Source organism: Amblyraja radiata, chromosome 18, assembly GCF_010909765.2.
Source record: "Amblyraja radiata isolate CabotCenter1 chromosome 18, sAmbRad1.1.pri, whole genome shotgun sequence".
NCBI classification, from domain to species: Eukaryota; Metazoa; Chordata; class Chondrichthyes; order Rajiformes; family Rajidae; genus Amblyraja; species Amblyraja radiata.
The window spans coordinates 49,581,625-49,606,499 of NC_045973.1; the positions used below are offsets into that span (position 1 = coordinate 49,581,625).

Genomic DNA, 24,875 nt, shown 5'->3' on the forward strand with positions numbered 1-24,875 from the left:
TCACAAGTTACTGAGTTTAATGAGTTGGACACTTTCTCTCTACAGAAATTATATATTTATTGGTTAATCATGGCATGAAGCAACATTTACAAACCATCCCACACAGAAAAAAACCACAGTCTATTCCAGCTAAACAAAATAAATTGTGATTTAAAGCATTGCAAACTCCTAATGGAAAGTGGTCCTGGATATCTGAACACTAACTTTATTAAATGGATTGCTGGTGATGGTGATTCAAATTAACCATTTATATTTGGAAAAAAACAATCGTTAAATGAAGAAACAATGAACTGCAGATGCTGGTTTGCTAAAATGACAGAGTGCTGGAGTACCTCAGTGGGTCAGGCAACATCTCAGGCGACACGGACAGGCGATGTTTCAGTTCTGGAACGTCACCTATCCATGTTCTCCTGAGATGCCGCCTGACCCCCTGAGCTACTCCAGCACTCCATGAAATCTTTCAATGCAGTTAAACCAAATTACAGCATAATTAGCAATGGACTCAGTATTAATGAAAGGCTTAAATGCCTGAGGTGTTTTTACCTGCTTAATGAGCTTTCCAGATTGTTTTATCATTAGAAAATTTTAGTCTTAGTTTTCTGACATTTGAATCAGGGGAATTAATGAGAATAAAACATGGGATTAATGTCAGATTAGTGTAATTGGGTGGTTGATGGCAGCATGAACTCGGTGGGCCGAAGGGCATGTTTCCGTGCTGTATCTCTATTACTCTATCACAGTTTGCAATTTCTGTGTTTTAAATATCATTAGTCTGTTTCTATCCATGAATTTAAAATGTTTCCAAAGAATGAACCAAACTGATGGATTTGGTTCAACTACCAATGAAGTGAGTCCATCAATGCTGGAACAAGAGAATACATTTAACAAACCAATTAGTTTGTTTTGTGAGAGATTCTATCTTCTGAAATAGTATTTTACTTCTGAGTCACGTGAGTGACTAAGTGAAGAACCCGCCAGCCCACATGCGCGTCATATCGTCTAACCTGAAGGTTAAACCTTAAGGTAAGTTTTTAACATTTTCCAGGTCTGTTTTCTCCTTGCAGGAAGCTCTTTACAGAGTTCCTGCTGGAGACGTTCCGGGGTCGAAATCCCGGTTCCACCCGGCTCCCTTCTACAGGGACCGCGGGGGAATCCCGGCTGCGAAAACGGCGGGGATATCCGGCTCAGGGAAGTCCGACCACAGACATCGCGGGGAAGCCCTTCTTCAGGGACCGCGGGGGAATCTCGACTGTGAAAATCGTGGGGATATCCGCTCAGGGAAGCTCAACCACAGACATCGCGGGGAAGCCCTTCTTCAGGGACCGCTGGGGGAATCCCAGCTGCGGAAACAGCAGGGATAACCAGCTTGGGAGAAACCCGACATCGTGGGGATCTCTTTTACAGGAACCGCGGGGAATGCCGGCTGCAACAACGGCTGGTAAGAGCCAAACGGAGTCTGAGAGGCCTAGGCTGAAGTAAGAACAGGAGGGTTCCCCTCCGACATGGGTACGTCCTCGGATGTTTTTACCCAGATGGAGCTTGAATAGCGTCCGCAGGGCGTTCATCCCACTAAGGTAATACTCCATCCTCATATGGTCCATGGAAATCTCCCTATCTGTGAAGGTTAGTGCGAGTGGTCAGTTGGTAACTGACTCCAAACTCAGAAGTATGTCAGGGGAACATACTGGAGTACATACGTGAGGTTCCAGAAATTTATGTCATGGCATCAAGTGTTGCGATATCCTCGCAAACGAAGGAGTTCCTGCTGGAAATGATGTCTTCCAGCCATTGGCAGAAAACCCGGAGGGGCCAGAGTTCCCCTCGCGGAGCAGCAGCTACCTCACGTCACATCATTATAGGAACAGGTGAAAGGGTTCCTGAAAGTGCCAGCAGTGAACAGCACTATCTGGGGTGATATTGGAAGCGGTATGAAAACCCAGGAAATGAAACTCCAACAAAATTTTAAAGATTACTGGCCTAGTCTTGATGTGCAAGGCACACTTCAAAATGAACATAGAAAGGCCAAATCAACTCCTACCTCGACAAAAACCTGGACCCACTGCAGTTCGCTTACCACCACAACAGATCAATGGTGGATGCGATCTCGCTGGCCCTCCACTCCGCACAGGACCACTTGGACAACAAAAACTCATATGTCAGGCTGTTATTCATTGATTACAGCTCGGCATTTAATACTATCATCCCCTCCAAGCTGGTTACCAAACTCGCAGAACTGGGTCTCTGCGCTTCCCTCTGCAATTGGATCCTCAACCTCCTCATCCACAGACCACAGTCTGTTCGTATTGGTGGAAATGTGTCAGACTCGATAACAATCAGCACGGGAGCACCTCAAGGCTGCGTGCTCTGCCCCCTGCTGTACTCACTCTATACTCATGACTGCGTAGCTGGTCATAGTGCGAACTCCATCATCAAGTTCGCTGACGACACCACTGTTGTGGGACGTATCACTGATGGGGATGAGTCTGAGTATAGAAGAGAGATCGTGCGACTGTCCATATGGTGCCAGCACAATAACCTGGCCCACAACACCAGCAAAACCAAGGAACTGATAGTAGACTTTGGAAGGAGTAGGATGGGGACCCACAGTCCCGTTTGGTTGAAAGGGTCAAGAGCTTCAAATTCTTGGGCATGCACATCTCTGAAGATCTTTCCTGGTCCGAGAACACTGACTCAATTATCATGAAATCACATCAGCGCCTCTACTTCCTGAGAAGATTACGGAGAGTCGGTTTGTCAAGGAGGTCTCTCTCTAACATCTACAGGTGCACAGTAGAGAGCATGCTGACCAGTTGCATCATGGCTTGGTTCGTCAACTTGAGCGCCCTGGAGAGGAAGAGACTACCAAAAGTAGTGAACACTGCCCAGTCCATCATCGGCTCTGATCTTCCTTCCATCGAGGAGATTTATCGCAGTCGCTGCCTCAAAAAGGCTGGTGTATCATCAAAGACCCACACCATCCTGGCCACACACTCATCTCCCTGCTACCTTCAGGTAGAAGGTACAGGAGCCTGAAGACTACAACGACCAGATTCAGGAATAGATACTTCCCCACAGCCATCAGGCTATTAAACCTGGCTCGGACAAAACTCTGATTATTAATAACCCATTATCTGTTATTTGCACTTTGTCAGTTTATTTATTCATGTGTTTTGTAGTCAATGCCTACTATGTTCTGTTGTGCTGAAGCAAAGCAAGAATTTAATTGTCCTATCAGGGACACATGACAATAAACTCACTTGAACTTGAACTAATGTCCAGCCGCCGAATCTTCTCTCCACGGAAAACCTGTTCAAACAGGTAAGACCGGGATGAGGAACCAAAAGCTGTCGGACCAATCAAAGTACCAACGACGAGCAAAGCTTCATTGTGTCGGTGACAACACACCCCATGCCTCCATCGGCAGGAAGCGATTCACTGAAGCTGGTAGTAGGTCTTTTAGGCCAATGCCCAAAACCGGTCCTAAGGGAAAATATGGGATCCACGTAACCCGGCAGTCCTACTCTCCAAATCAAGGACAGAAATAGAGCCCACATCAGGGGCCTTTGGGCTTACCATAAAACCACCGATAACCATGAAGGTAGGTGGGTCTGGTTCTTTCCGAAACATGGGGTATGTGGACCATTTACAAGTTGGTAATATTTACACTTGTTTTTGTACAGATGATAATGATAACATAAGATTCAGATCTGTTTATAAATTAAAATGATCAACATGAGATTAGTTTATGCTGCACAGTATACAAGCGAGACAGGCGCAGAATTTGGCCAGAGTTCTCGGAAATATGGCTGGAGTTGCCTTTCAAGGTAGGCTCGCAATTATGGCAGATGTGGCCTGTTCATTGTCAACAGGTTCCACTCACATGTGCAGTATAGACATTTCTGAATAGGAAACTTTGTGACTGTTTAACTTCCATGGGATCAGTTTCATTCACGGGGCACCGGAGATATTTGAAATTTAGCTGGATGGGGCAATGATACAGTTAAAAGTGTTGCAAAATGGGCTAACTTCAGCTCCCAGGTTATTTACCAAATTACTAAAACCAGTGCTTCGGCTGCTCAGAGCTAAAAAACAATTGTTATGGCCTATCTGGATGATGATATTCTAAATGCTGTATTTTGCTAAATTAGCTGTATCAGCCACCAAACTATATTTGAGAAATTGGGTTTCTCATCCAACCAGTTACATTTGAGTTGATACCTACTGAAATGATTGATTATTGGGATTTACCTTTAACTCTATTAATTTGTCTGGGACTCTGCCCTGAGGCAAGAGATTGGAATTAATTGAAGCCTGTAACAACCTTGTTGTTATCAAGCAGCCTTCTATTCATTAATTGTAATTGGCAAAATATATTGGCTTTCAGCTGTGCTATTTGGGACTTTGCATTATAAAAAGGTAAACCTTGCAAATAAGTACTCCTGTTTGAGTACGGATGGGGGTGACAGCCTGCCCGGGGGTAGCGACAGCGGACGGGCCTCCAGCACAGAGACCAGTCCTGTTGCTCTGAAAGGTAGGGACAAAAAGAAGAGGGCAATAGTAATTGGGGACTCTATTGTTAGGGGGTCGGATAGGCGATTCTGTGGACGCAGTCGGGAGACCAGGATGGTGGTCTGCCTCCCTGGTGCCAAGGTCTCGGACATGTCTCAACGCGTCCAAGATATCCTGAAATCAGAGGGAGAGGAGCCTGAGGTCGTGGTATATATAGGTACCAATGACATAGGTAAAAAAAAGGGAAGAGGTCCTGAAGGGAGGATTTAGGGAGTTGGGAGGAGAGTTATGGAAAAGGACCAAAAAGGTAACAATCTCAGGATTACTGCCTGTGCCACGCGACAGTGAGAGTAGGAATGGAGCGAGGTGGAGGATAAATGCGTGGCTGAAAGACTGGTGCAGAGGGCAGACTTACCAGTTTGAAGTTTGATCTTTATTTTATGAGGAGCTACGTTGAGGGATTACGTGCCTTCCCAACCCTCTATCATAAAGATCAGCTGGTATTCTAGTCTTCTCTGATCTTACTATGTTTAGTTCAACAACTGTTATCTGTGATGGCTGCTTTGAAGCGTGATGCGCATGCGGGCTTGCGGGGTCTTCACGTAATCCCTCAACGTAACTCCTCATAAAATAAAGATCAAACGTCAATCTAGTAAATTCGCTTACTATTTTTGTTTTTTGACTTGAGACTAAATGCCTGCATTAAATGTTCAACTGGTCTGTGTAGACAGGACGGTGTAAAAGCTGCTCTTACTAATAAATGTTTCCTCCCAATACATCATGAATTCCTGCCCTGGCACAGTTTGTTCTATTTTCCACGTCAAGATTGTTTCCCTGTGGAATCTTGCCAAAGTTTTGCCAACTTACCAATCACTGCAGGGAAGTTTCCACCAGTTTTCTGCATTGGGTCCCATGCCTGTTTCAACTTGCTTCTACCTAAACTCAATTACTCTTGCTATCAACAAAAAATAAACTTAAATTGGCTGAGAAATATAACACAAATGTGAAAGCCAAGCTACACAACTATATTTTTCTAGTTCACACAACTACAATGTTACTGAGAATAGATTGCTGTTATGGTGTAGGTAGTTTCTGTGTGTCATGTGAAATGCATGGAAGCATTTCAACTCTAACATACAGGCCATTACAACCAGTGAGTCTGGAATGTTACAGATTGTGGTTGACTGTTTACTTGACTGGTTTCAGGATCGCTTTGCCAGTGTCCTGCTTTGCGCTCAACTTTCCTCTATACTTGTTCTGCTGCTGTTTCATGAGCATTGCTTCCCGCTTGCACTCTTTCTTCACCTGACTAAGTGAGCGTTTAGTTCCCTTCACCGTATCATGCAGATGGTTGATGGACTTGTCCAGAGACTTCACTTTCTGGTTGAGCATCCGCTCCCGGTTTTCCTCCTCGTAAAGAGCCTTCTGCATGCTTGAGCAGAGACATTGAAGGCATTAGAGTATAAAGGAAACATTGAAGGCATTAGAGTATAAAGAGAGAGCGGCAACTTTGAGGGTGAGAGGGGATGAAAGGTAGGTAGGGACATTGGTCGGTGGGGGCGCTGTGAGTCGGCTGCCCTGCCAGCAGCGTGTTCGTTATTTCGACTTTTATGAGTTTTTTTTTGGTGTTTCTAATGTTAGTTTAGGTGTCTCTTGGTGTGCGTTGTGTGGGGGCTGGTGGAGGGGAAAGGGGGGAACCGCTTTTGGTCGCCTCCTCGACGGTGCTAGACCACGATTCTTTCCATGTCGCCTCCCTCGTGGTCTAACAGCTTGAATTAGAGCGGCAGGAGCAGTGTCGATTTTTCCATCACGGAGCGGGCGAACCCTTATAACCATATAACCATATAACAATTACAGCATGGAAACAGGCCATCTCGGCCCTTCATGTCCGTGCCGAACACTTATTTTCCCTTAGTCCCATCTACCTGCACTCAGACCATAACCCTCCATTCCTTTCCCGTCCATATACCTATCCAATTTATTTTTAAATTATAAAATCGAACCTGCCTCCACCACTTCCACTGGAAGCTCATTCCACACAGCTACCACTGAGTAAAGAAGTTCCCCCTCATGTTACCCCTAAACTTCTGTCCCTTAATTCTCCTCATGTCCTCTTGTTTGAATCTTCTCTACTCTCAGTGGGAAAAGCTTATCCACGTCAACTCTGTCTATCCCTCTCATCATTTTAAAGACCTCTATCAAGTCCCCCCTTAACCTTCTGCGCTCCAAAGAATAAAGCCTTAACTTGTTCAATCTTTCTCTGTAACTTAGTTGCTGAAACCCAGGCAACATTCTAGTAAATCTCCTCTGTACTCTTCTATTTTGTTGACATCCTTCCTATAATTAGGCAACCAAATTTGTACACCATACTCCAGAATTGGCCTCACCAATGCCTTGTACAATTTTATCATTACATCCCAACTTCTATGCTCAATGCTCTGATTTTTAAAGGCCAGCACACCAAAAGTTTTGTTTATCACCCTATCCACATGAGATTCCACCTTCAGGGAACTATGCACAGTTATTCCTAGATCCCTCTGTTCAACTGCATTCCTTAATTCGCTACCATTTACCATGTACGTCCTATTTTGATTTGTCCTGCCAAGATGTAGCACCTCACACTTATCAGCATTAAACTCCATCTGCCATCTTTCAGCCCACTATCCCAAATGGCCTAAATCACTCTGTAGACTTTGGAAATCTACTTCATTATCCACAACACCACCTAGCTTAGTATCGCTGCATACTTACTAATCCAATTTACCACACCATCATCCAGATCATTGATGTACATGACAAACAACAGTGGACCCAACACAGATCCCTGAGGCACACCACTGGTCACCGGCCTCCAACCTGACAAACAGCCTTCTACCATTACTCTCTGGCATCACCCATTTAGCCACTGTTGAATCCATCTTGCTACTCCACCATTAATACCCAACAATTGAACCTTCTTAAACAACCTTCCATGAGTAACCTTGTCAAAGGCCTTACTGAAGTCCATATAGACAACATCCACCGCTTTACCCTCATCAATTTCCCTAGTACCCTCTTCAAATAATTCAAGAAGATTAGTCAAACATGACCTTCCAGGCACAAATCCATGTTGACTGTTCCTAATCAGACCCTGTTTATCCAGATGCTTATATATATTATCTCTAAGTATCCTTTCCATTAATTTGCCCACCACTGACGTCAAACTAACAGGTCTATAATTGCTAGGTTTACTCTTAGAACCCTTTTCAAACAATGGAACAACATGTGCAGTACGCCAATCCTCCGGCACTATTCCCGTTTCTAATGACATTTAAAATATTTCTGTCATAGCCCCTGTTATTTCTACACTAACTTCCTTCAATGTCCTAGGGAATATCCTGTCAGGACCTGGAGACTTATCCATTTTCATATTTTTCAAAAGTGTCCGTACTTCCACTTCCACGGAAGGGACGTCACGACCACGGTGCCACAGGTGCTGTCGCCGAGGGAGGACGGACGGAGCCGCGGCTCGAGAGACTAACAGAGACTAACAGAGGCAAAGAGGTTTGCCTCGCACTGCAAGGGAGCAGTGGACCAGACAGGAAGAGCGGACGGAATTACCACTAGACAGCCAAACCAGTAGGTAATTTACGGCTGGGGTGAGTACTTTCCCATTTATAGGAGGTAGGATTATATAAATAAGGGGTGTATCAATACAGTAGGGGATTCTTAAACAGGACCAGTTAATTACCTATATAAGATGGGCGGTCAGGAGATGTGCCAATACTGCGAGATGTGGGAATTTGTCGACACCATTGATGTAGAAGATCCCTACAGCTGCAGTAAGTGTTTGAGGCTAGAGGAACTCCAGCTCCGCATTGATGAGCTGGAGACCCAACTTCATACGCTGCGGTACATCAGGGAGGGGGAGTATTACCTGGATGTTTTGTGCCAGGGGATGGTCACACCGACCAGTTTAACTAATTCAGTAGGCAGTGAGCAAGGAAAGGAAGGTGTGGCCATAAGCGAGGCAGGTAGGGGGAACCAGGAGGAGATGCGGCAGGAGCCACAGCCCTTGTCCCTGACGAGCATGACCGAGGCTCTTACTCAATGTAAGGACGGGATCAGGGGCTGTGGGAGGGATGAGCAACCTGGCTGCAGCACCGTGGATCAGGAGGCCATTCAAGAGGGGGGAGTTAGAAGAAATGCCGTAGTGATAGGGGATAGTATTATTCGGGGGGTAGATAAGGTTCTCTGCGGCCAGCAGAACATGTCCCGAAGGCTGTGTTGCCTACCCGGTGCTAGGGTTAAGGATATCTCTGCGATGCTGGAGAGAAATTTGCAGAGGGAGGGGGAGGATCCAGTGGTCGTGGTCCATGTGGGGACCAATGACATAGGAAGGACGAGGAAGGAGGATCTGCTGAAGGAGTTTGAGCAGTTAGGGAATAAATTAAAAAGCAGAACCTCGAGGGTACTGATCTCCGGATTGCTACCTGAGCCACGGGCCAAATCGGCGAGGGTACGTAAAATTAAAAAGCTAAATGCGTGGCTCAAAGACTGGTGTGGGAATAATGGGTTTGGTTTCTTGGGCCACTGGCACCAGTACTGGGACAGGGGGGATCTGTTCTGTAAGGACGGACTTCACCTGAACGGTGCTGGGACTGGGGTCCTGGCAAATCATATAACTAGGGCAGTAGAGAGGTCTTTAAACTAAGTAGCGGGGGGGAGGTATCAAGGGGGGTAATAACGGCAGGGGTAGAGGAAATAGAGCAGGGTATCAGTGGGGAAGCGGAAATTCAAAATGTGACAGGAGACAGAATTTGTGAAGATAAAGATCTAGATGTAAAAGGGGCAAAAACGGAAAGGAAGGGTAGTAAAAATCATCTGAAAGTGCTTTATCTAAATGCACGGAGTATTCGTAATAAGATAAATGAATTAACGGTGCAATTAAGTATATATAGTTATGATATCGTGGCCATTACGGAGACATGGCTGCAAGGAGATCAGGACTGGGAGTTAAATATAGAGGGGTACTCGACAATTAGGAAAGATAGACAGGAAAGAAAGGGAGGAGGGGTGGCCCTTTTAATAAGGGAGGGAATAACGGCAATAGAGAGGAAGGATATTGCGTTGAAGGATCAGGATAGTGAAACAGCTTGGGTACAGATAGAGAATAATAAGGGGAAAAAAACACTAGTGGGTGTAATTTATAGACCTCCAAATAGCTGTGACGCTGTTAGTCAGAACATAAATCTGCAAATAGTTGACGCATGTAAAAAGGGAACTGCTGTAATCATGGGGGACTTCAATTTTCATATTAATTGGGCAAACCAAACTGGGCAGGGTAGACTAGAGGAAGAGTTTATAGAATGTATTAGAGACGGGTTCCTAGAACAGTATGTCACCGAACCGACAAGGGGGGAGGCAATCTTGGATCTGGTCCTGTGTAATGAAGCAGGATTAATTAAAAATGTCATAGTTAGGGACTCGTTGGGAACAAGTGACCACAATATGGTCGAATTCCATATTCAAATAGAAGGGGAGCAGGTTGAAACTCAGGCTAGGGTGCTTAGTCTAAATAAGGGGGATTATGAAGGTATGAGGACTGAGCTGATCAAAGTTGACTGGGATAGCAGACTCAAGAATAAGACGGTACATGAGCAGTGGTGTACGTTTAAGGGTATACTGTATAACCTTCAAGAAAAATTTATTCCTATGAAGAAAAAAAGGGGTAAGGGTAAGAACAGTCAGCCATGGCTCAGTAAAACTATAAAGGATAGTATTCGGCTGAAGGCAAGGGCATATAAGGTAGCCAGAGATAGTGGGAGGGTAGAGGATTGGGAAGCATTTAAAGGTCAGCAAAAAATAACTAAGAGATTAATTAAGACGGGGAAAATAGACTATGAAAGGAATTTAGCGAACAACATAAAAACTAATAGTAAGAGTTTTTATAGCTATATAAAAAGAAAAAGGGTGGCTAAGGTGAACGTTGGTCCATTGGAGGGTGAGACTGGAGAGTTGTTGGTGGGGAACATGGAAATGGCAAAGGCATTAAACGAGTATTTTGTATCAGTCTTCACCATAGAAGACACAAAAAATATTCCAACGCTGGATAAACAGGGGGCGGTAGGAATGGAGGAGCTAAATACTATTAAGATCACCAAGGAGGTGGTATTAGGGAAATTAATGAGACTGAAGGAGGATAAATCCCCTGGGCCTGATGGATTACATCCAAGGGTCTTGAGGGAGATAGCGGTGGGGATTGTGGATGCATTGGTGATAATTTTCCAAAACTCCCTGGAGGCAGGAACGGTCCCAGTGGATTGGAAAATGGCCAATGTAACACCTATATTTAAAAAAGGAAGTAAACAGAAGGCGGGTAACTATAGACCGGTTAGTCTAACATCGGTGGTGGGTAAAATGTTAGAGACAATTATTAAAGAAACACTAACGGGGCACTTGGATAAACATGACTTCATCGGACAGAACCAGCATGGTTTTGTGAAGGGGAAGTCCTGTTTAACGAATCTGCTCGAATTCTTTGAGGAAGTAACAACCCGGGTGGATAAAGGGGAACCGGTGGATGTGGTATACTTGGACTTCCAAAAGGCTTTTGACAAGGTGCCACATAAGAGACTATTGCTAAAAATAAAAAATTATGGGATTGGGGGTAATATATTAGCATGGGTAGAGGATTGGCTAACAAATAGGAAGCAGAGAGTGGGGATAAATGGTTCATACTCGGGATGGCAACCGGTAACTAGCGGGGTTCCGCAAGGGTCGGTGCTGGGACCCCAGTTGTTCACAATTTATATAAATGATTTGGAGGAGGGAACCAAGTGTAATATATCAAAATTTGCGGACGATACAAAAATGGGAGGAAAAGTAGGGGATGAGGAGGATAGGAAGAGTCTGCAAAAGGATATAGATAAGCTAGGTGAGTGGGCAACAACTTGGCAGATGAAATTTAATACTAATAAATGTGAAGTCATTCACTTTGGGAAAAAAAATGATAGGGCAAGTTATTTTCTAAATGAGGAGGAGCTGCGTTGTAATGCAACGCAAAGGGATCTAGGGGTATTAGTACATGAATCACTAAAAGTTAGTATGCAGGTGCAGCAAGCAATCAGGAAGGCCAATGGAGTTTTGGCCTTTATTGCTAGGGGGATTGAGTATAAAAACACGGAGGTCTTGCTGCAGCTGTACACAGTATTAGTGAGACCACATTTGGAATACTGTGTACAGTTCTGGGGTCCATACTTAAGAAAGGATGTACTAGCCCTGGAGGCAGTGCAGCGAAGGTTTACAAGATTAATTCCTGCAATGAGGGGATTGACATATGAGGAAAGGTTAAGTAGGCTGGAACTCTACTCTTTGGAGTTTAGAAGAATGAGAGGCGATCTCATTGAAACATATAAGATCGTGAGGGGCCTTGATCGGGTGGATGCACCGAGGATGTTCCCAATGATCGGGGAAACTAGAACTAGGGGACATAGTTGCAGAATAAGGGGGGGCTCTTTTAAAACTGAGATGAGGAAGAACTTCTTCACCCAGAGGGTGGTTAATTTATGGAATTCACTGCCCCAGGGAGCAGTGGAAGCAGAAACTTTAAATATATTTAAGACTAAAATAGATGGTTTTTTAGCTGCCAAGGGGATAAGGGGCTACGGGGAGAGGGCAGGGATATGGACCTAGGTATGGTTAGTATAGTAAGACCTGAGTGATCTCCTGGACAAGTGTCGATCGCCTGGATTGGGGTCGGAGAGGAATTTCCCGGATTTTTTTCCCGAATTGGACCTGGGTTTTTATCCGTTTTTTTGCCTCCCCCAGGAGATCGCGAGGTTCTTGGGGTGGAGAGGGGTGATAGCGGTATAAAGGGGAGGGTAGTGTCTTGTGTTCTGTGTCTTGTGTCTACTGTTTGTGGGTAAGTGTGTCTGTTTAGTGTTCAGCCATGAGCGAATGGCGGTGCGGGCTCGACGGACCTGGTGGTCTACTCTCGCACCTACTTTCTATGTTTCTATGTTTCTATGTTTTCTTTGAATCTTATAGTTTCCATAGCTGCTCTACATGTTTCCCTTACCTCACATAATTCAATATCTTTCTCCTTGGTGAATACCGAAGAAAATAAATTGTTCAATATCTCCCCATCTCTATGGGCTCTGCAGATAGCTGTCCACTCTGTCTCTCTAATGGACCAATTTTATCCCTCGTTATCCTTTTGCTATTAATATAGCTGTAGAAACCCTTTGGATTTACTTTCACCTTACTTGCCAATGCAACCTCATATCTTCTTTTAGCTTTTCTAATTTCTTTCTTAAGATTCTTTTTACATTCTTTATACTCAGGCACCTCATTTACTCCATGCTGCCTATAATTATTGTAGATCTCTCTCTTTTTCCGAACAAAGTGTCCAATTTCCCTTGAAAACCAGGGCTCTTTCCAATTTTTACTATTTCCTTTCAACCGAACAGGGATGTAAAGATTCTGTACTCTTAAAATTTCACCTTTAAATGTCCTCCATTTCTCTTCTACATCCTTCCCATAAAACAAAATGTCCCAATTCACTCCTTTTAAATCCTTTCGCATCTCCTCAAATTTAGCCTTTCTCCAATCAAAAATCTCAACCCTAGGTCCAGTTCTGATCCTTTCCATAATTATATTGAAACTAATGGTATTGTGATCACTGGACCTGAAGTGCTCCCCAACGCATACCTCCGCCACCTGACCTGTCTCATTTCCTAACAGGAGGTCCAGCACTGCCCCTTCTCTAGTAGGCACCTCTATGTATTGCTGCAAAAAACTATCCTGCACACATTTTACAAACTCCAAACCATCCAGCCCATTTACAGAATGTGTTTCCCAGTCTATGTGTGGAAAATTGAAATCTCCCACAATCACTACCTTGTGCTTACTACTAATATCTGCTACCTCCTTACATATTTGCTCTTCCAATTCTCGCTCCCCATTAGGCGGTCTATAATACACCCTTGTAAGTGTTGTTATACCTTTCCCATTTCTCAGTTCCACCCAAATAGCCTCCCTAGACGAGCCCTCTAATCTATCCTGCCAAAGCACTGCTGCAATATCTTCCCTGACAAGCAATGCAACACCTCCACCTCTTGCCCCTTCAATTCTATCACACCTGAAGCAACGAAATCCTGGAATATTTAGTTTCCAATCACAGCCCTCCAGCAACTGATCGCCACAACATCATACTTCCAGGGGTCAATCCAGGCTCTAAGCTCATCCACCTTTCTTACAATGCTCCTAGCATTAAAATATACACATTCAAGAAACCCACCACCTCTTATTCTCTGTTTATTTTATTTTTCTTCTTTCTCCCCTACATTTTGGGTCTGAGTGCTTCCCTTCTCTGCCTCCTGCCTCAGACAATGTCTACTAGCTTTTTCTATTTGTCCCTCCCCCCAACCGTTCTAGTTTAAAGGCTCCCCAGAAGCCTTTGCAAATCTCCCCGCCAGGATATTGGTGGCCCTCGGGTTCAAGTGCAACCCTTCCTTTCTGTACAGGTCACACCTTGCCGGGAGTCGCCAGAGGGGAGTGGTCCGATCGCTTGCCTGGTGACTTTGGCATCATGAGGCTGTGGTCTGCGGAGCTTCTAGCCGTGGGCGGGGCGTGGACTTACCACCTGGAGCCTGGGATCCCTTGCCGGGAATCGCCAGAGAAGAGTCTGACCTCTAGCCTGCGGCCTATAACATCCTGAAGTCGCAGTCTCCGGTAGGAAAGTGCCGATTCGGGATCTCCAAACCGCGGAGTGTGTTTGACCGTCCCAACATCGGAGTTTGATCATCCCGACGAGAGGGCTTGTACATTGGGCCGTCCGTACCGGCTACTATGGAGGGTTTATGGCCCGGACCACTGATGAACAGAGCAGGACTGGCTGAACTATGTTGCCTTCCACCACAGTGAAGAATGCTGTGGTGGATGTTTGTGTTAAATCTTATTGTGTGTTGTACGTTCCTCTTAAGTGTATCCTGTTGGCAAATTCATTTCACTGCACCTTTGGGTGCTTGTGACGAACAAAATTGACTTTGACTTTGACTTTCTATTTTGCAATGGCTGTAAAGTCAATGTTTATACAATAGAATGTGTGATAATCAGGATACAGTCATAATAGACCACTTTATATCGGATTTTGGTTATGCGTTTAGTTTAGTTTAGAGATACTGTGCAGAAACAGGCCCTTCGGCCCACCGAGTCCACACGGACCAGTGATCTCCGCACATTAACACTGTCCTACATACACTAGGGACAATGTACACATACACCAAGCCAATTAACCTATAAACATGTACGTCTTTGGAGTGTGGGAGGAAACTGAAGATCTCGGAGAAAGCCCACGCTGTCTTGGGGAGAACGTACAAACTCCGCACAGACAGCACCCGCATTCGGGAGCAAACCCGGGTCTCCCGTGATGCAAGTGCTGTAAGGCAGCAACTCTACTGCTGTGGCTGTTGGGGACTGACCTACCGATGCCTGCCCACACCACCCCCGGCTCGCGCCCCCCCTCCCTTGCCGCTTAGAGCCCTAGCTGCCTTTTGTGTATTGACCAGCAACTACAGTCTTCTGTTTCTACTACTTATACAACAATAGCTTACTCAGTTATAGCGGACAATCAGCAATAATAGATGCCATTCCCCATCTACGGCCCGTTATACCAAGGGTTTACGATATTACATTTCCTTCCTAACCATTTCTATTGTTTGGGATGATTTGATTTATGGCAAAGACCATCACCAAGTAAGAATCCCAGCAGCACACTATTAAGAAATGTACACATGCAGAAGCTCTGCTTAGCTGAAATAGAATGGCTATTCTTTTCCCGTGTCAACACACTGAGCTTATCTAACTTCAAAGGCAGGGCAACCTCCAGGAGTTTACTGCCATTTTCCAGTGTTTACACACTAAGGATACACAGCTTACTGATGCATCATTATGAAGTATAATAAAGTTAGCGGCATTTTATCTACCGGTGGGTCTTCTGGGTCATGAAACTCCAATGAGTCAATCAAAATGGCCGGTCAGTGAAGGAGATTGCCTACGGCTGCTATCGACTGCCTGTAAGTAAATAGCGACCCCACTCCACTGCCCTTCGACCAAACGGCGACCTATTTTAGTCGTGGCCGGTTTTAATCATGATTTTTAAAAAAGCAGCAACCTAGATGAAGCCTCGACCACATGGAAACCACTTTCGACCATTAGGGAGAGTGACCAAAACATCCTGTGACCTCATGGTGACCTTGCAGTGACCATGGGTGGCGGGGAAAGTCACCAGAGGTTGCTGTGGAGGTCTCCTAAGTGGGACAGGCCCTTAAGGATACACAGCTTACTAATGCAGAACATTCATAAGCCTCATCCTGCTTGTTGTAAACAGTTGTAATTCTCTGCCTCTGAGACCTGTGGGTGTTTGTTTCTTGAAGATAATTCAAGGCTGAGAACAAGTGATCTTTGGGCATCAGAAGAACAATGATTATTGTGATGAAATGGGAATGTGCAAAATATTATTAAATGTTGAGGTGATTATATGGCCCATCTTTCACGTCTACTTCTTATGTTCTTTTTCAGCTGAGAAATATCCTATTGTTTTAAGAAAGAACTGCAGATGCTAGAAAAATCAAAGGTAGACAAAAAATACTGGAGAAACTCAGCGGGTGAGGCAGCATCTATGGAGAGAATGAATAGGCAACGTTTCGGGTCGAGAAGTTTGATGGAACAGAAAGGTCTTTTCCATTTAGCTTTCCAACACAGGGTTAGATCGGAGGGTCCAGAGCCAGGGGTTAAATGGTTAAGGAATAATCACTGTGGAGATATGCTGGGGTGGGCGAGGGCACGAGGGCAGGATCAGGTCTTAAACCTTCAGCTAATTCTGGTCAGTTGCATGCTGATATAGGTTGGAACTAGGGATAAAAGTCAACATGTAGTAATGTAAGAGGGTAGGATATAAGTAACTGCAAGTAACACTATTATCCTCTCTCTCTCCATCCCTCCCCCACTCTAGTCATTGTACCACTTTCACTGTTGTCCTGGTGAGTTTCGTTGTCTGTATAACTGGTTTTCACCGAGCCCACAGCCAACAGTGGATCATTTCCTTCATCATTGTTACTTTTGTGCATATCTTTCATTCACTTGTTCTATGTCTCTCTATCACCGTCTATATTTCACGTTTCCCTTTCCCCTGACTCTCAGTCTGAAGAAGGGTCTCGACCCAAAACATAATCTATTCCTTTTCTCCAGAGATATTGGCTGACCCGCTGAGTTACTCCAGCTGTTTGTGTCTGTCTTCTGTAGGATATAGGAGCGCACTCTATGCCGCTGGTTACTACTGCACAATCCTGGGTGCCTCACGCATTTGTGTATCAGGTGCATGGAGCAAACAGAATCAAAATAGCACATTTCAACTTTTTGCACATATTTTATTGCAGAACAACCAGCAACATTGTGCTGCATGATAGAATTTCCAGACCTAAGTGTCTTATTCAATGTATATAATCACCTTGTGCAGTGGTAGTTTTTATTCTGACACATTACACTGTGATTCTACTCTGCCCAGGGCTGCATAATCCACAGATTTAATTATTGCTTTGAAAATTCAATATACATCCAATAATTCTATCTTCCAGTTCTTCTAATGACAGATTTAATTCTTCGGTATTTTTGAAGATTGATTTGATTCTGTAAATTTTTAACAAAAGATTGGCCCCACACTCAGTATGTTCTATCTGCAAGCTATCCATGGGTAACAAACAAGTTCTGTTTTTATATTGTGTAAGAAGGAACTGCAGACACTGGTTTAAACCGAAGATATACATGAAAAGCTGGAGTTACTCAGCGGGTCAGAAGGGTCTCGACCCAAAACGTCACCCGTTCCTTTTCTCCAGAGTTGCTGTTTGACCTGCTCCAGCTTTATGTATCTATCTTCTGTTTTTATAGATATCCTTAAGTTGATTAAATCCATAACGAAACATAAATCACTCCCACTGGTATTCATGTCTCCACAGCATTGGAATGAATGGAATCAAAAACACACAAGACTTACAAGAGAGAACAAGTATTAAAAGTGGGGAGAAAGTGCATACAAGTAGTGCCTTCCATAGCAACAAACTTGTGCACACACGTCTGATGTCTGAATTTTATCATTTAAAATATTATGGCCGCTTGTTTGTGTGCTGAACTGCCTCATAAGTCACGCATTTGCAACCTGAATTTAATTCAATTCCCCACCTGAGAACAAGGATTGCTTCCTCTTTATTCAATGTTTGAAGCACCTTTAACATTCCTGGAGTCTGAGAAATTGTGACATATATCAACATGAAACAATGCTCTACAGATTTATTTTTAAATGGCCAACCCCTTATACTTAAACTGTGGCCCCTGGTTCTGGACTCCCCCAACATCGGAAACATGTTTCCTGCCTCCAGCATGTCCAATTCCTTAATAATCTTATATGTTTCAATAAGATCCTCTCTCATCCTTCTAAATTCCAGTGTATGCAAGCCCAGTCGCTCAATTCTATTAACATATGACAGCCCCGCCATCCAGGGAATTAACCTCGTGAGCCTACGCTGCACTCACTCAATAGCAAGAATGTTCTTCCTCAGATTTGGAGACGAAAACTGCACACAATACTCCAGATGTGGCCTCACTATGGACAATATGCAGAAGCACCTCTTTGCCCCTATACTCAACTCTTGTTATGAAGACCAACATGGCATTAGCTTTCTTCACTGCCTGCTGTATCTGCATGCTTACTTTCAGTGACTGATGAACAAGGACACCCTGAACTCGTCATACTTCCCCTTTTCTTAACTTGACATCATTCAGATAATAATCTGCCTTCCTGTTCTTGCCAGCAATGTGGATAACCTCACATTTATCTACATTAAACTGCATCTGCCATGCATCTGCCCACTCACCCAACCTGATCAAGTCACCCTGCATCCATATCACATCCTCCTCACAGTTCACATTGCCACCCAGCTTTGTGTCATCTGAAAATTTGCTAATGTTACCTTTGATCCCTGCATCTAAATTATTAACGTATATTGTAAATAGCTGCGGTCCCAGCACCGAGCATTGCGGAACATCACTAGTCACTGCGCAAGGCAAGTGGATAAAAGCTTTGTGAGTTCAACATTGTGCTGATTATGTAGGTATATATTACCATATTTTTCTTTGTGCTCTAATAAAAGGGATGTCCTGCAGTTCTACCCTCTGGACATTATGTTCTTTACACAGTATATTCCAGGGTTCTGGCCTGTGGTCTTTCCACATGTGTTCATATGAAACAGTATATTAAGGATCAAGGATGATAGTTATCTACTGCTCTGTATACATGTCCAGAATAAATCCAGTTGCACTTTCACTCTGGAAATACAAGCTGGTTTTCATATGGCCTGAACTTTTAGAAGCCACCAGACCAAGGGGGGCCCGTGAGGTCCTGTCCCCTCAACCCGCGGTTGTGGGGTGTGGGGAGGGGAGAGGGGCGGCGGAGGCCTGTGATATCACACAACACACACACTAACCACCGCCCCCACACACACACAAACCACCCCCATTGATATTATATTAATATTATTAATTCACTCTTTTTACCCTAGCCCGGCCCTATCCACTCACACATAGCCCCCAACTCGCAGAAGTGGCTAGAGAGGGAGGGGCATAGAGAGAGAGGGACACAGAGGCAGAGAGAGGGACACAGAAGCACAGAAAGGGACACAGAAGCACAGAAAGGGGCACAGAACCATATAACCATATAACAATTACAGCACGGAAACAGGCCATCTCGACCCTTCTAGTCCATGCCGAACACGTATTCTCCCCTAGTCCCATATACCTGCGCTCAGACCATAACCCTCCATTCCTTTCCCGTCCATATAACTATCCAATTTATTTTTAAATGATAAAAACGAACCTGCCTCCACCACCTTCACTGGAAGCTCATTCCACACAGCCACCACTCTCTGAGTAAAGAAGTTCCCCCTCATGTTACCCCTAAACTTCTGTCCCTTAATTCTCAAGTCATGTCCCCTTGTTTGAATCTTCCCTACTCTCAGTGGGAAAAGCTTATCCACGTCAACTCTGTCTATCCCTCTCATCATTTTAAAGACCTCTATCAAGTCCCCCCTTAACCTTCTGCGCTCTAAAGAATAAAGCCCTAACTTGTTCACACCCCCTTGTTCACCCCCTTGTTCACACCAGAAGCACAGAGAGGGGCACAGAGAGGGGCACAGATAGGGGCACAGAGAGGGACACAGAGAGGGACACAGAGGTACAGAGAGGGACACAGAGGTACAGAGAGGGACATGGAGAGCGACACAGAGGTACAGAGAGGGACACAGAGACACACAGAGGTACAGAGAGGGAGACGGAGGTACAGAGAGGGACACAGAGGTACAGAGGGGGACACAGAGGCACAGAGAGGGACACAGAGGTACAGATAGGGACACAGAGACACAGAGAGGGACACAGAGGTACAGAGATGGACACAGAGATACAGAGAGGGACACAGAGGTACAGAGGGGGACACAGAGGCACAGAGAGGGACACAGAGGTACAGAGAGGGACACAGAGGTACAGAGAGGGACACAGAGGTACAGAGAGGGACACAGAGACACAGAGAGGGACACAGAGGTACAGAGATGGACACAGAGATACAGAGAGGGACACAGAAGTACAGAGGGGGACACAGAGGCACAGAGAGGGACACAGAGGTACAGAGAGGGACACAGAGGTACAGATAGGGACACAGAGGTACAGAGAGGGACACAGAGACACAGAGAGGGACACAGAGGTACAGAGAGGGACACAGAGTCACACAGAGGTACAGAGAGGGACACAGAGGTACAGAGAGGGACACAGTCACACAGAGGTACAGAGAGGGAGACGGAGGCACAGAGAGGGAGACAGTGGCACAGAGAGGGACACAGGGGTACAGAGAGGGACACAGAGTCACACAGAGGTACAGAGAGGGAGACGGAGGCACAGAGAGGGAGACAATGGCACAGAGAGGGACACAGGGACGGAGAGGGACAGAGCAGGACACAGAGAGGGACATAGAAATGGCGAGGGAGAGGGAGAGAGTGGAGAGGGGAGAGAAGGGTGAAGGGGGAAGTGAGTGGGGAGCGGGGAGAGGGGGAAGTGGGGGGAAGGGTGGGGGTGGGAGGGAAAGGCGGGGGGAGAGGGGGAGGGGAAAGGGGAGAGCGGGAGTGGAGAATTGGGAGGGGGAGGTGGAGAGAGAGATGGGTAGAGAGGGTAGGTGGAGAGAAAGGAGGAGGAGAGAGAGGAGGGGGAGAGAGAGGAGGAGAGAGAGGGGGAAGGGGGAGATAGAGGAGAGGTCAAAGAAGGGGAGGCGGGGAGAGAGAGGAGGGTGAGAGAGGATGGGGAGAGAGGGGGTGGGGGGCGGGGGTAGAGAGAATAGAGGGAAGAGACGAGTAGGAGAGAGGTGGTGGGGAGAGAGAGGAGGGGGAGAGAGGGGAGGTTAGGGGAGGTAGAGGGGGAGGGAGAGTAGAACGGAGAGAAGAGTGGGGAGAGAGGAGATGGGAAGAGAGGATGTCGGGAGAGAGGAGTGGGGAGAGAGGAGGTGGGGAAAGAGGAGGGAGGGAGAGAGGAGGGTGGGGTGAGAGGTGGAGGGGAGCTGGGCGAGTGGGTGACCTCGGGATCGGCAGAACTTGCTCGTTCTTTCTGCGCCTTTTGAAAAAGGGGGTGGGGAGGAGGGTGGTGATGTAACTCATGCAAAATAGTGCGCCTGCGCGTTGCCTGCAGCTGCTTTAATCCAAAGGTGGGGGCTGGGCCACGATACAAGTGGGCCACAGGCAAAGGCATTGTGACGTCATCAGCTGGCCAGCGGTTAGATTTGAAAAAGAAAGTCAGATTGGTGAACAGTTTTATTTTTAAAAAGTCGGGAAATAATCAACCAAATTCATAGATGATGAGAATGCAATGAGCTGTTTGGCTTGGTCTGCCCTGTGCTTGAAACTGCAATGGCAATGGAAGTGAAATGAATATGCAATGAGCTGTTTGGCCTGCCCTGTGCTTGAAACTGCAATGGCAATGGAAGTGAAATGAAAATACAATGAGCTGTTCGGCTTGGCCTGTCCTGTGCTTGAAACTGCAATGGCAATGGAAGTGAAATGAAAATGCAATGAGCTGTTTGGCTTAGCCTGCCCTGTGCTTGAAACTGCAATGGCAATTGAAGTGAAATGAAAATGCAATGAGCTGTTTTCCTGCCCTGTGCTTGAAACTGCATTGGCAATGGAAGTGAAATGAAAATGCAATGAGCTGTTCGGCTTGGCCTGCCCTGTGCTTGAAACTTAGTTCACAGCAGCACATTTGGAAAGCAGTGATGGGATCGATCGGTCAGCATGGATTTATGAAGGTGAAATCATGCTTGACTAATCTTTTGGAATTTTTTGAGGATGTAACAAGTAGAACGGATAAGGGAGAGCCAGTGGATGTGGTGTATCTTGACTGTCAAAAAGCATTTGACAAGCTCCCACACAAGAGATTAGTGTGTAAAATTAAAGCAGATATTATTGAGGGTAGGGTATTGACATGGATAGAGAATTGGTTGGCAGACAGGAAGCAAAGTGTAGGAATTAACGGGTCCTTTTCAGAATGGCAAGGCAGTTACGAGTGGGGTGCTATGCTAGGATGCTATGAGGCTGCAGGTAGGTTGGAAGATAGACTGGCAATTGATTCTTAAAGGGTTGACGGTGGATATGCAATGGAAGGCATTTAAAGGCTGCATGGATGAACTACACAATTGTTCATCCCAGTTTGGCAAAAGAATAAATCAGGGAAGGTAGTGCATCCGTGGATAACAAGGGAAATCAGGGATAGTATCAAAACAAAAGATGAAGCATACAAATTAGCCAGAAAAAGCAGCCTACCAGAGGACTGGGAGAAATTCAGAGTCCTGCAGAGGAGGACAAAGGGCTTAATTAGAAAAGGGAAAATAAATTATGAAAGAAAACTGGCAGGGTACATAAAAACTGACTGCAAAAGTTTTTATAGATATGTGAAGAGAAAAAGATTAGTTAAAACAAATGTAGGTCCCTTGCAGTCAGAAACAGGTGAATTGATCCTGGGGAACAAGGACATGGCAGACCAATTGAATAACTACTTTGGTTCTGTCTTCACAAAGGAAGACTTAATTAATCTGCCGGAAATATCTGGGGACCGGGGGTCAAATGAGATGGAGGAACTGAGTGAAATCCAGGTTAGCCGGGAAGTGGTGTTAGGTAATTTGAATGGATTAAAGGCCGATAAATCCCCAGGGCCAGATAGGCTGCATCGCAGAGTACTTAAGGAAGTAGCCCCAGAAATAGTGGATGCATTAGTGATAATTTTTCAAAACTCTTTAGATTCTGGAGTAGTTCCTGAGGATTGGAGGGTAGCTAATGTAACCCCACTTTTTAAAAAGGAAGGGAGAGAGAAAACTAGGAATTACAGACCAGTTAGTCTAACATCGGTAGTGGGGAAACTGCTAGAGTCAGTTATTAAAGATGGGATAGCAGCACATTTGGAAAGTGGTGAAATCATTGGACAAAGTCAGCATGGATTTATGAAAGGTAAATCATGTCTGACGAATCTTATAGAATTTTTCGAGGATGTAACTAGTAGAGTGGATAAGGGAGAACCAGTGGATGTGTTATTTCTGAACTTTCAGAATGTTTTCGACAATGTCCCACATAAGAGATTAATATACAAACTTAAAGCACACGGTATTGGGCGTTCAGTATTGATGTGGATAGAGAACTGGCTGGCAGACAGGAAGCAAAGAGTAGGAGTTAACGGTTCCTTTTCAGAATGGCAGGCAGTGACTAGTGGGGTACCGCAAGGCTCAGTGCTGGGACCCCAGCTATTTACAATATATATTAATGATTTGGACGAGGGAATTGAATGCAACATCTCCAAGTTTGCGGATGACACGAAGCTGGGGGGAGGATGTTAGGAGGCTGCAAGATGACTTGGATAGGTTGGGTGAGTGGGCAAATGCATGGCAGATGCAGTATAATGTGGATAAATGTGAGGTTATCCACTTTGGTGGGAAAAACACGAAAGTAGACTAATACCTGAATGGTGGCCGATTAGGAAAAGGGGAGATGCAACGAGACCTGGGTGTCATGGTACACCAGTCATTGAAAGTAGGCATGCAGGTTCAGCAGGCGGTGAAGAAAGCGAATGGTATGTTAACATTCATAGCAAAAGGATTTGAGTATAGGAGCAGGGAGGTTCTACTGCAGTTGTACAGGGTCTTGGTGAGACCACACCTGGAGTATTGCGTACAGTTTTGGTCTCCTAATCTGAGGAAGGACATTATTGCCATAGCGGGAGTATAGAGAAGGTTCACCAGACTGATTCCTGGGATGTCAGGACTTTCATATGAAGTAAGACTGGATAGACTCGGCTTGTACTCGCTGGAATTTAGAAGATTGAGGGGGGATCTTATAGAAACTTATAAAATTCTTAAGGGGTTGGACAGGCTAGATGCAGGAAGATGGTTCCCGATGTTGGGGAAGTCCAGAACAAGGGGTCACAGTTTAAGGATAAAGGGGAAATCTTTTAGGACTGAAATGAGAAAAACATTTTTTACACAGTGGTGAATCTCTGGAATTCTCTACCACAGAATGTAGTTGAGGCCAGTTCATTGGCTATAGGGTGATTTCACGAAAGGTCACTGGAGCGTAAATCCCCACTCACGTGACCGAAAATTTTAACTGGGGGACAAGCGTCACTTCCGGTACATGTTAGTGAATGGGAAAACACGCACTTTCACACCCGTTAAAAACATCGAAAACGGCCAGTTTTTGAGCTGCAATTAAGTGAGCCAGTCGGGGTGACCATGAGGAACAGCTACCTAAATTTACAGTCCAAAACAAAGATAGAAACTAAGGTAAATACAAGAGCGAGCTGAAGGTGTAAAAAATGCGGAAGTGCTAGCGGACATTTTTCTTGGAGATTTAAAGAACCAAAATATCGGGAATTATCGCGTTTGCTCGCTGTATTTCATCAAAAGTGGCATTATTGGCTTTATCTTTATTCATTTGTTAGATGAAAAGTATTAAAAGTTAGAAACCCGTCAGTAAAATTGCAAAATCGCCCATGGTTCTCAGGTGGGTTTTATCATGCAAAATGAACACGCTTCTGAAGCTCCATTTACCATTTAAATAATCGTAAACTCTCAATGCGTTTGGAAATCAATTTTACTGAGATGCAAGCTTACGATTATTTAAATGGTAAATGGAGCTTCAGAAGCGTGTTCATTTTGCATGTTAAAACCCACCCGAGAACCATGGGCGATTTTGCAATTTTACTGACGGGTTTCTAACTTTTAATACTTTTCATCTAACAAATGAATAAAGATAAAG

At 45.0% G+C, this 24,875-nt stretch overlaps 1 long non-coding RNA gene across 1 annotated transcript; it reads right to left on the reverse strand.

Moving 5' to 3' along the window:
• LOC116983525 lies at positions 1 to 23,760 on the reverse strand. The gene is made up of 3 exons (XR_004414720.1): positions 23,746 to 23,760; positions 18,126 to 18,131; positions 1 to 599 (listed from the first exon to the last, which is right to left on the reverse strand). It is a non-coding gene; the product is annotated as an uncharacterized LOC116983525 (long non-coding RNA).
• Between the last annotated feature and the right edge of the window lie 1,115 nt (positions 23,761 to 24,875).